This window comes from Tursiops truncatus, chromosome 7, assembly GCF_011762595.2.
Source record: "Tursiops truncatus isolate mTurTru1 chromosome 7, mTurTru1.mat.Y, whole genome shotgun sequence".
Classification (NCBI taxonomy): Eukaryota; Metazoa; Chordata; class Mammalia; order Artiodactyla; family Delphinidae; genus Tursiops; species Tursiops truncatus.
This window is the reverse complement of record NC_047040.1, coordinates 101,919,536-101,932,269: the sequence shown is the minus strand read 5'-3', so window position 1 is coordinate 101,932,269 and position 12,734 is coordinate 101,919,536.

Sequence of the window (12,734 nt, the reverse complement as noted above, 5' to 3'; positions counted from 1 at the left end):
ATATGTGTTTTAATTGAGATCATAGTATACACTGAAATCTCTGTCACAATTACCAGAGACTCACTCAATTCACCTTAGGGAAGAGGGAGATTATAGTTATTTCCAAACTGATAATAGAAATTTAATGGAGTGCTACCAGGAACTGTGGCTACTTAGGAACTGGTGATTCCCATGGTTTCTCTCCTGGGCCATATGCACTTCCCTCTAGCTTCTCCATGTCTCCCATGTCTGCTCTATTATAATTCAGATTGTCTGTGGTAGACCTTGACTTCTTTCCACCTTACAGTCTTTCAGCCTTAGCTCCTACTGATAATGGATCCATTTTCTGGACATTTCCTAGTCCAGATTCCTCAGAGAGAGGATCAGATTGTCCCAGATTATCTCTTCATGTTTAAGAGGCCCATCTTAAACAACCAATGGATCAAAGAAGAAATCACAAAGGAAATTGGAAAATATCTTGAGACAAATGAAATAAAAACAAAATAAAACTTATGGGGTGCATCAAAAGTAGTGCTAAAAGTAAATCTTATATCTATAGACACTTACATTAAAAAAGAAGAATTCAATAGAGACACAGATATAGAGAACAAATGTATGGACACCAAGGGGCGAAAGGGGGTTGGGATGAATGGGGAGATTGGGATTGACATATATACACTAATATGTATAAAATAGATAACTAATGAGAACATGCTGTATAGCACAAGGAACTACACTTCACTGTACAGTAAAAATGAACACAACTACAGTAAAACAACTACACCCCAATTTAAAAAAAAAAAGAATTCAAGTCAACTGCCTAACTTTATACCTTTAGGGAACTAGAAAAAGAAGAACAAATTAAACCTAAAGCTAGAAAAAGGAGAAAAATAATAATAAAGATTAGAGCAGAGATAAATTAAATGCAGAATACAAAAGCAATAGAGAAAAATTAGTGAAACTGAGAGTTTGTTCTTTGAAAAGATCAACAAAACTGACAAATCTTTAGCTAGATTGGCAAAGAAAGAGAGAGAAAACTCATCTCAAATGATGCAGAAAAAGCACTTCACAAAATTCAACACCCTTTCATGATAAGAAAAAAGAATGTTCACCAAACTAGGAATGGAAGAAAATATCTCAACATAACAAAGGTCATATAGGAAAAGTCCACAGCTGAATTCGGACTCAGTGGCAAAAGACTGAAAGCTTTTCCTCGAAGATCAGGAGTAAGACAAGAATGCCTGCTTTTGTCACTTCTATTTAATGTAGTAATGGAAGTTCTAGCCAAAGCAATTAGACAAGGAAAAAAAGAAAAGAAAAAGAAATAAAATGCATTCAAATAGGAGAAGAAGAAAAGCTAACCCTGTTGGCAGATTATATTATTTTATATGTAGAAAATCCTAAAAATTCCATACACAAAAAATCTGTTAGAACTAACAAATGAATTCAACAAAGTTGTAGGATACAAAATTAACATGCAAAACTAAGTTGCATTTCTATACACTAACAATGGACAAACTGAAAAGGAAATTAAGAAAATAACTTCATTTAAAATAACATCAAAGGGGTAGGACCTTCAAGATGGCAGAAGAGTAAGACATGGAGATCACCTTCCTCCCCACAAATACATCAGAAATACATCTACATGTGGAACAACTCCTACAGACCAGCTACTGAATACTGGCAGAAGACCTCAGACTTCCCAAAGGCAAGAAACTCCCCACATACCTGGGTAGGGCAAAAGTAAAAAGGAAAAACAGAGACAAAAGAATAGGGATGGAAGCTGTGAGGGAAGAAAAGTTTCCACACACTAGGAAGCCCCTTCACTGGTGGAGATGGGGGTGGGCAAGGGGGAAGCTTCAGAGCCACCGAGGAGAGTGCAGCAACAGGGGTGCAGAGGGCAAAGTGGAGAAATTCCTGCACAGAGAATCAGTTCCAACCAGCACTCACGAGCCTGAGAGACTTGTCTGCTCACCCGCCAGGGTGGGTGGGGGCTGGGAGCTGAGGCTCTGACTTCAGAGGTCAGATCCCAGGGAGAGGACTGGGGTTGGCTGCATGAACACAGCCGGAAGGGGGCTAGTGCGCCACAGCTAGCCAGAAGGGAGTCCGGGAAAAAGTCTAGAACTGCCTAAGAGGCAAGAGACCATCGTTTCAGGGTGCACGAGGAGAGGGGATTCAGAGCACCGCCTAAATGAGCTCCAGAGATGGGTGTGAGCCGCGGCTATCAGCACGGACAACAGAGACAGGCATGAAATGCTAAGGCTGCTGCTGCAGCCACCAAGATCCCGTGTGTAAGCACAGGTCACTATCCACACCTCCCAACCTGGGAGCCTGTGCAGCCCATCACTGCCAGGGTCCCATGACCCAGGGACAACTTCCTCGGGAGAACACACTGGTGCAACGTCACACCGGCCTCTACCATCTCAGGCTCGCCCTGCACTCCGTACCCCTCTCTCCCCCGAGCCTGAGTGAGCCAGAGCCCCCAAATCAGCGGCTCCTTTAACCCCGTCCTGTCTGAGCAAAGAACAGATGCCCTCCAGTGACCTACATGCAGAGGCGGGGCTAAATCCAAAGCTGAGCCCCGGGAGCTGTGCGAACAAAGAAGAGAAAGGGAAATTTCTCCCAGCAGCCTCAGAAGCAGCAGATTAACTCTTCACAATCAACCAGATGTACCCTGCATCTCTGGAATACCTGAATAGACAACGAATCATCCCAAAACTGAGGCAGTGGACTTTGGGAGCGACTGTAGACTTAGGGTTTGCTTTCTACATCTAATTTGTTTCTAGTTTTATGTTTATCTTAGTTTAGTATTTAGAGCTTATTATCACTGGTAGATTTGTCTATTGATTTGGTAGCTTTCTTCCTTTATATATATATATTTTTTTCTCTTTTTGTGAGTGTGTATCTGTATTCTTCTTTGTGTGACTTTGTCTGTATAGGTTTGCTTTCACAATTTGTCCTAGGGTTCTCTCTGTCCGTTTTTCTTTAGTATAGTTTTCAGCTCTTGTTGTCATTGGTGGATTTGTTTATTGGTTTGGTAGCTCTCTTCTTTTTTTTAATTACTTTTTAATTTTAATAATATATTTTTAATAACTTTATTTTCTTTATTTTTTCTTTCTTTTTTTTTCTTTTCTCCCTTTGCTTCTGAGCTGTGTGGCTGAAAGGGTCTTGGTGCTCCAGCCGAGCATCAAGCCTGAGACTCTGAGTTGGGAGAGCCAAGTTCAGGACACTGGTCCACCAGAGACCTCCTGGCCCCTCGTAATATCAGTTGACGAGACCTCTCCCCGAGATCTCCGTCTCAACGCTAAGACCCAGCTCCACTCAATGACCAGCAAGTTCCAGTGCTGGACACCCCATACCAAACAACTAGCAAGACAAGAACACAACCCCACCCATTAGCAGAGAGGCTGCCTAAAATCATAATAAGTCCACAGACACCCCAAAACACACCACTGGCTGCGGTCCTATCCACCAGAAGGACAAGATCCAGCCTCATCCACCAGAACACAGACATGTTTGCAAATCATATATCTGGTAAGGGGTTAATATCCAGAATACCTAAAGAACAACAACAAAAATAAACTAACAGCCTGATTAAAAAGCGGGCAAAGGACTTGAACAGACATTTCTCCAAAGAAGATAAACAAATGCCCAAGAAGCACATGAAAAGATGTTCACCATCATTAATCGTTAAGAAAATGTGAATGAAAACCACAATGAGATCGTACCTCACACACATTAGGATGGCTACCATCAGCTCTGTGAGTCGATTTTAAGAGACATGTTGGAGCAGATCAGGATTTCTCAACCTTGGCAACTACTGACAACCTTCTCAACTATTGACATTTTGGATCAGATAATTCTTTGTTATCGGGGGCTGTCCTGTGCATTTTAGGATGTTTACAGCATCCTCGGCCTCTGCCCACTAGATGCCGGTAGTGCCCCCCTGCCTAGTCCTGGCAATAAAAAACATCTCCAGACATTGCCATATGTCCTTTGGGAAATCAAGTTGCCCCCAGATGAGAACCACTGAATTCGATCACACAAATAAATGAAGAGTCTGCTTACTCCATAAAGTTGGTGAGAGATTTGACCTTAATAAAAGCATCCTTAAAATATTTTGGTTTAAGGAAATGCATTTTGCATTTACCAACAGCTAAAGGGAAAGTTTGTCTTCAGAATTCCCTTACCCTCCCCTTTAGAATCCCCTTGTATTTTTCTCCTATAAATGACTGCCACCTCTCACCCCTAATCTCAGGAATACAGTAGCTTGTCTTCCTACTGCCATTCAAACATAATCTCAAGAAAATAACTAGTAGGGAATTTAAAAGATGGTACAGGAGCAATATGATGCAAGGAACTGAACTGGGACCCAAGCACCCTGGGTGCTGGTCCTGGCTTTGTTACAACCAACTGTGTAGCCCTGAGCAAGTCAATTAATCATCTGGGCCTCTATCGTCTCCTCTGCGAAGGTGAGTATTGGATCAGATGATCTTTCTGCACTCATTATCACTAATGCGTAAAGGACTAACACAGAAAGCTTTGTTGGTTGCATATTTGTTGCAACAAGGTGCAACAAGGCAACAGTGCACAACAAGGTGGTCACACCTTTGTTGGAAACGATGCTTTCACTAGGCAAAGAAGCACCTAGCCTTGAATGCCAGAGTCTATGTCTATGTAACATGAGAAAGCATAGAAGATTCTGGAACATGCATTCAGTCATGGAATGTAAAACTCTCACAGCTGCAAGGTATGGAGAAGACCTTGTCCTACCCTCTCAAGGAAATCCTGAGGCCTAGAGAGGGGGTGGGTAACTTGTCCACCTTTTATTGAAAAGTGGCAATAATCAACATGGTGTTTTAAATACAGGGGACTTGGAAACATAGGGAGAATTGCTTTTTGGAGGCTCTACACTTTATTCAGTTCTATGCACTGTCAGGGTCACTTATCTGAAACCACTTAGCACACTGACTCATGTCTCCTGCCCTTGGTGGAGTGAAATAATGTATTTCCTGTATTCCTACAAATAAGTCCATTGATAATCAGGACAAACACACAATATGAAGCACAGATGGATGTTGAAAGACAAAAAAAAAAATCCACTTGCCAAGACTAGAGAGCCAAACTACACAGAATATTAAACAGAGAAAGTTGAGTAAAGAATTATTGACTAGTAACAGGGGAATGTAGTAACAGGGCATTGGCTACTAAGGGTGAGGAGAATGCTAAAGAATCTGGGAATGGCAGATACGGGCAGGGAGCAGGCACAGTCCTAGGGCCGAGGCAGAGGACCCCAGAGAAACTAACTTGGGAGACTTCCCCCAACACACTAGGCTGAGATTCAGATCTCGCTGGAGAGTGGGGGGGGGGGGGGGGGGGGGGGGCGGGGGCTGGCCCACTGGATGGTGAAGTTTGCCGAAGTGATGCAGGTGGAGACAGTCAAGCAGGAAACTAACCCCTGGAGTGACAATAAAGCTTTCCAGAAGCTGCCTGAAGGGAACGTGGTTGAAATTTCTGGAAAGCTGGCTGAGGCACTGGAGGGACTTGCCAGGAAGCTTCCGGGATGCCAGCCCCACGGGGTGCTCTTGAACTCAACGGAAGCCGGATGAGTTGCCTGCAGAACTCACCAGAAAGCCATGCACAGGGGTGAAGGAGGCTCCGTGGGCATCCTGCACGTCGCGGGAGCCAGAAGGAAGGACACAACCAGCAACCACGAAGAGCAGCCCTTCCTCCGGCAGAGCGCCTCCAGCGCCCTCTACTGGCGAAGCGCAGCCTCCGGCCTACTGGCAAAGGAGAGAAGTTTGCAAGATTCAGTTCCCGCATCACAGTCGGGCAAAAAAGGATGGATTGGGAGACACGAGGCAATAAAGTGATAAGCAACACTTCATAATCAGCAACACGACCATGGTTGTTACACACACACACACACACACACACACACCACACACCCCACACGTATCAAAATAACACAATACACACATGGCTGTTCAGGTAACAACTATCAAACAAGAAAGCCTTCCTTTAGTTCAGTCTCTCCTGGATGCACAGAATCTCCACCTGCCTGCACTCACCGGGGAAGGCACCACCTCCCCCTTGGTCGCAGGCAGAACCCCACGGTCCAGGCTTTCCAGTTTTCTTATTCACCTTCTTCCCTCAGCTCTCCCACTGGGTCTGCACTGGATGATCACACAAGTGTCATGAAAGCTTTAAAAAAAAAGTCCTCCTTGGGTCTCAGAAGCTTGGGGCATTAGAGAGGAAAGGTAACTTAGCTAGAGTGTCCTCGTGTCAGGTTTGCATCTGTGGTCCCAGCTACTGTCCATTTGCTGCCCCTTCTTACTCTCCAAAGCGTCCTGCTTTAGGCAGTGAATTATGTGGTCCCCCAAATGTGGCCAGCAGTCAATCCACTCCCCTGGGTTACAGATGAGGAACTCTCCCTCGTTGATGATAAACAAGAGACCCCTTGGGGTGGCGGGGAGAACTGGACTCAGGTCTACTGTGTGACTCTGGCTGGTTACTAAGCCTTTCTCTAAAGGCCCCCGGGTGGGTGTGCTGCGAGGATAAATGGAGACAACGTATGCAGAGCGTCAGGCACAAGCTGAAGCAGCCCCATCAGGTAGCTCCTGCATCTGCCCACCTCCCCATCTGATCACATCTTCTCTTTCTTTCAGGATGCATTTTTCTAATAACCCTTCAGAATAATCGCTGCTAACAGGGAGGTTGAAGGGGGTGAATCTAAGAGTCCCGAACTTGCTAAGCAAGAAGTCGATATTGAACTCTTTCTCCAGTTCATGCCTCCCTCCCCCTCCAGATTCCTTCTTTTTGAAGGCTATCAGGCACTTAGAGCAGCGGAACGAAGGCCACCCTCTGGGAAGAATGGTCCACCCAGGTACATGTCCTCCGTGGAAAAGAGCATCCAAGATCTCCATCTGGTGGCCACACTGTAGAACACACTCCTTGGTCAATTTGATGACCAGACAGGTGGGCCGTTACCCTGAGGTTGTTTATGAGACGAAAACCTCAGGCTGGGACCCCTCATGCAGGACGCTTGGTGATGCTGCTGTTGGGGGCTGCTTGGGACCCCTTGTCTGGGACACATCCCTCAGGCCAAACTTTGACAGCCATTCAGAGACTGCTCTGCCAGGCTTGCTGGATCCAGGACAGGTTACTCCAGGGTTTCTCAACATCAGCACTATTGACGTTCGGAGCCAGATAATTTTCTGTCATGAGAGACTGTCCTGCACATTATAGGAAGTTTAGTAGCATCCCTGGCTTCTACCCACTAGATGCCAGTAGGAACCCCTCCCAGTTCCCAGTTGTCACAACCAAAAATGTCTCCAAGATGTTGCCAAATGTCCTCTGGGGGGCTGGGGAGGAATTGCCCCTGGTTGAACACCACTGGACTGTTCAACCAGTGAGCCGTTCACTTAATAAACATTCTGGTTCTTAGCAAAATGGCAAGGAGGGCAGGGGCCGTGCCCAAGTTGGATCAGCAGCAGGCCCTGGGACCCACATGGTGTGGGTCCTGGAAGCAGGTATTAAATCAGCCCCCGGTCCTGGTCCTCCAGAACAGACCTCCACAAGCTTCACCCATGGGGGTCTCTCATTGCCCATACACATGTAGGGCTATTTTGAGACTGGCTTAAGTCTCAGTGGAAAACAAAACCTGTTCAAGACAGGTCTGGGTGATTCCATCTCAGAATCCTCATTCAGGAGGACCTGTAACCATAAGAACAGCTACTGTTTATTTCCATCGTGAAATAAGAACCAAGCCCCACGCTCAGTGTTTTCCTGCCTTTGCTCCTCACTCAACTCGAGGGGGGTTGAGATGAGACAGATGAGACATGGGGTCGCAGAGGTCAAGTAACTTGTCCAGGGCCTTGGAGCTTGTACTTGGAAGAGCTGAATTTTGAACTTGGGTTCCACACAGCCTTCTACCAGCCCCTGCTGTCCCCACGAGCTCACTTCTCATATGCCCTTTAGAACTTGTCATCAGTAGCTCATGGTGTAGGCGCTGATGAAGTTCTCCTTTCACTCTGCCTTGGATATGCTAATTTTGTCTCTCTGAACAAGCTGGAGACACCTCAAGGACTCTAAAGCACCTAACAGGTTCACCAAGCCAGCCCCCTTCCATGCAGAGTGGGGTCTCTCAAAATTATGATTGCCCTGCCTGGAAGTCCCCAGAATCCCACAGACCTAGCTGGCCCCTCTTTCCTTGGAACCATACCTAATGAAGAGATCCTTTTCATCTCCACCCACATCTCCCTCCGGTGGCAATCTAATTAGGTTCTTTCTACAATTAACTATTCCTAATCAAAGAGGAACAAAGCCCGTGTGTCATTCTTAAACTTTATCCATTAAACAACAATGTCCAATTTTGAAATCCCTCTTCAGACGAGGAGGCATGGTATATGTGTGGGATAAGAATTCTCCAGATATGCTAACCTAAATTTAATTATGCAAGGAGAACAGAGGTTTAACTTCATTCTTCCTGGAACTGCTGTAATTAAAACTCAATTAGGGGCCGTGCTGGCCAACATCGTTATCCGAGTGGCACTCTATTGAAAGGACAAAGAGTTCAGCAACGTTCATACAGATGCTGGCCTGAAGCCTTTGCAAGGAAAGGGGCCATTTTTCCCATCCTCTGTCTTTCAACAGTCTTCTAAAAACACCATTTGTTCAATTGTTTTCTCTTCATTTATAAATTTTAAAATTGTTCTATCCAGGTCAAAGGAGGAAATGGCCATTCCGATGTCTTGTCTTATAATCATCTGTCAAGTGTTTATGACGGGCTGGGCGCTTCACATACAGTATCTTATTTAATCTCTACGTCAACTGTGGGAAGTAGATATCATCCTTATTTTATTATTTTTAAGGCCTTTTTTGATGTGGATCATTTTTAAAGTCTTTTATTGAATCTGTTACAGTCGGCTTCTGTTGTTTATGTTTTACTTTTTTGGCCGTGAGGCATGTGGGATCTTAGCTCCCTGACCAGGGATCGAACCTGCACCCCCTGCATTGGAAGGCAAAGTCTTAATCACTGGACCACCAGGGAAGTCCCAATATCATCCTTATTTAAAGACAAGGAAATCAAGGTTCAGAGAAGTTACAGAAACTTCCAGTCACACCAATGTGAAATGGTGGGGTCAGGATTTAACCCACCAGCCCATCTGCAGAGTCTGTGCTCATTATGTCACATGGGTGCTTTGAAATGGTTTCCCAAATATCTGATATTTAAGTTAGAAGTATTCTTACTCTGTTTTTGATTGTAAAACCAACAAAAGCAAAAACAGGATTCTTAACTCTTCCAGCATGCATTGTGCTAGCAAGTGGGACAATGTGTTGGGAGATTCCATGTTGGCCTTGTGCTGGGGTTGGAGAGAGAGTGGTTTGTTGGGTCATTCATTCATTCATTCATCTGAGTGGCAGGAGGCTCACCTGACTGGAGAAGGTGCTGTTCCCAGGAAACCCACTCTTTCCAAATCTGGGCCGCAGGGCTATGAAGCCAGACGGCCAGGGTCACTACAGTTATCAGAATTTCCAGGAACTCAGCATTCACAAAGGGTTTTGTCAAATGTGAATTTGTGTATCAGTGCCCCCGTTCACTATGTCCCTCTCTAAACCCCTGTCAGGAATCCGGGTGATTTTATCGTGGTTTGGACTCAATCATAAGGAAACTGAGGTGTTTCCATACTGGCTATGATGGGGCAGATCACGCACTGTTGTCAGAGAAACACATCCCAGATGCCGTCCATGTCTTTGGTGGGGCTGTCTGCACAGACCACCCATGTCAATGGACATTTCTTACGACTCTTTCTTGGGAGTACCACCAAGAGTGCATGTCAGGCCAGGCACTGTGCCCAGGACCACCACTTCCAGTAGGGAAGTCATGCCTTTCCCAGGGAGGAACCCCTGCAGGGGGTGAGTTGGCCTGAGATCCATTTTACACTCTACACCAGCCAAAGAAAGGGCAACTTTCTAATTTGCCCAAAGGCACAGATGGGATAGCGGTGGTGTAATCTTGTTGGTTTCAGTGTGTCCAGGCCCACAGCCCCCTGGACGTGCTGCCCCTAGCTCTTCCCACATAGAAAACAGAATGAATTTGAAATCTCTGGAGGCAAGCCTCTGGACCCACTACAGAACAGGAGCAGAAATTAGCAGGATCTGGAGGCAGGGCACCACTCCTAACCTTCTCCTTTTTCTGGGGATTCAAGGCCTGTCCACTCATACCTTCTCTCTCTACGTATTTTGTTCAAGGCCTCTCCACCCCTCTGAAGTCTGCTTCTCCGTAGACAACGAGATTATGTGAAACAAAGTTCTCAAGGAATCAAGGTTTCAGAACGAGGACAGGAAGAGCTTGGTGTTGAGATGATCACTTCTTCCAGTAACAGAAAATCATGGTCAGGAACTTCAAAAGGCTCCAGAGGCAGAAAAGGGAACCCTCCTACACTGCTGGTGGGAATGTAAATTGATACAGTCACCACAGTATGGAGGGTCCATAAAAAACTAAAAATAGAGCCATCACATGATCCAGTAATCCCACTCTTGTGCATATATCCAGAAAAGATGAAAACTCTAATTTGAAAAGAAACATGCACTGCAGTGTTCGCACTATTTAGAATAGCCAAGACATGGAAGCAACCTAAGTGTCCATCGACAGAGAAATGGATAAAGAAGATGTGGTACATATATACAATGGAATAGTACTCAGTCATAAAAAAAGAGTGAAATAAAGCCATTTGTAGCAACATGGATGGACCTAGAGATTATCATACTAAGTGAAGTAAGTCAGACAAAGACAACTATCATATGATATCACTTATATATGGAATCTAAAAAAATGAAACCAGTGAACTTATTTACAGAACAGGAATAGATTCACAGACACAGAAAACAAACTTATGATTACCAAAAGGGAAAGGTTTGGGGGAGATAAATTAAGAGCTTGGAATTAGCAGATACAAACTACTATATATAAAATAGATAACCAACAAGCACCTATTGTATAGCATAGGGAACTATATTCAATATCTTGTAATAACCTATAATGGAAAAGAATCTGAAAAAAATATGTATCTTATATATATATTATATAAATGGGTATATATAATATTTATATATTATATATATAATAAATCAGCTATACTTCAATTTAAAAAAGTCTCCAGATACATCTGAGTTGTCAGAGAAAGGTGAAGCACAAGGAGGTGGGTTACACAAGGAGGGATGAAACCAGCACCTGTGTCCCATCCTCAGCCTCCCCCAATATTTTGATCCATTGAATGGGTCACTGCCCATACAGGGAGAGCCATTAGAGGCCCCAAGCTCATTTGGAGGATGAGCTGATGGCAGAGCTGGGAATGGCACCCTGGGCTGCTCTTTGTCTCCAGTCACGGGCATCTGCCTCCTGCCCTCCTAAGTGAAGGGAATGTTCTTTCTTTAGGATTAGCTTGGCTGGGTTTCCTGCCAAAATATCTGCAATAAGAATGTGGTTGAAAACTCAGCAGGGACTAACACGGGTGGGGACTCTTAGGGTGTTTTTCTGCACAAACGGAGCAGCAATGCATTGGAGAAAGACAGCAGGATGGGGCTAATGAGCTGGGGGGTTCCATGTCAGTCTCATGGTGGGTTGGGGGGTGAGTGGTTATAGGGTCATTTGTTCATCCTCTCATTCATTGCATGATTACCTACTTCCAAAAGGTACTTGAGACAGCCTAAAATATATCTGATATTGAAGGGTAAACAAAAGAGAACACAGTACAACTCCTTTAGAAAACTGTCTGGAAGTTTCTAACAAATGTAAACGTATGCCTATCCTTTGACTCAGCAATTTCATTCCTAAGTTTTTACCCCAAAGAAATAAGCTTATACACCCACAAAACATTTAACAAAGAATATCTGTAGCTTCTTTATTCATGATAGCCTCCCAAATGGAAATGTCCAGGTTTCTATCAGAGGAAAATGAACAAACAAGCTACAATATATTCATACAATAAATTTCTACTCAGTAAAAAAAGGGAACAAATTTGGGATAGATACGACAACATGGATGAACTTCACAGAAATTATTATTTCACTTAGCAGAGAAAGAAGCCATATATAAAAGTGTGTGGATTTATGAGTCCACTTACACAAGTGTTAAGAAGCAGCAAAACTCATCTATGGTAACAGCTGTCAGAATAGCGGTTGCCTCGATGTGGTTAGGGGGAGCAGGAAAGAGATTGAGTGAAGTGGGCACAAGGGAAATTTGGGGGATGATGGAGAGGTTGTATATCTTTTTTTCTTTTAACTGAAGTATAGTTGACTTTCAATGTCGTGTTAGTTTCTGGCATACAGCAAAGTGATTCAGTTATACATACATATATACTCTTTTTCAGATCCTTTTCCATTATAGGTTATTATAAGGTGTTGAATATAGTTCCCTGTGCTCTACAGTAGGTCCTCGCTGGTTGTCTATTTTATATATAGTAGCTCGTATCTGCTAATTCCTAACTCCTAATTTATCCTCCCCCCACCCTTTCCTCTTTGGTAACCATAAGTTTGTTTTCTGGGTCTGTGAGTCTGTTCCTGTTTTGTAAATAAGTTCACTGGTATCATTTTTTTTAATTCCACACATAAGTGATATCATATGATATTTGTCTTTGTCTGGCTTACTTCACTTAGTATGATACTCTCTAGGTCCACCCATGTTGCTACAAATGGCGTTATTTCATTCTTTTTTATGGCTGAGAAATATTCCATTGTATATGTGTATCACA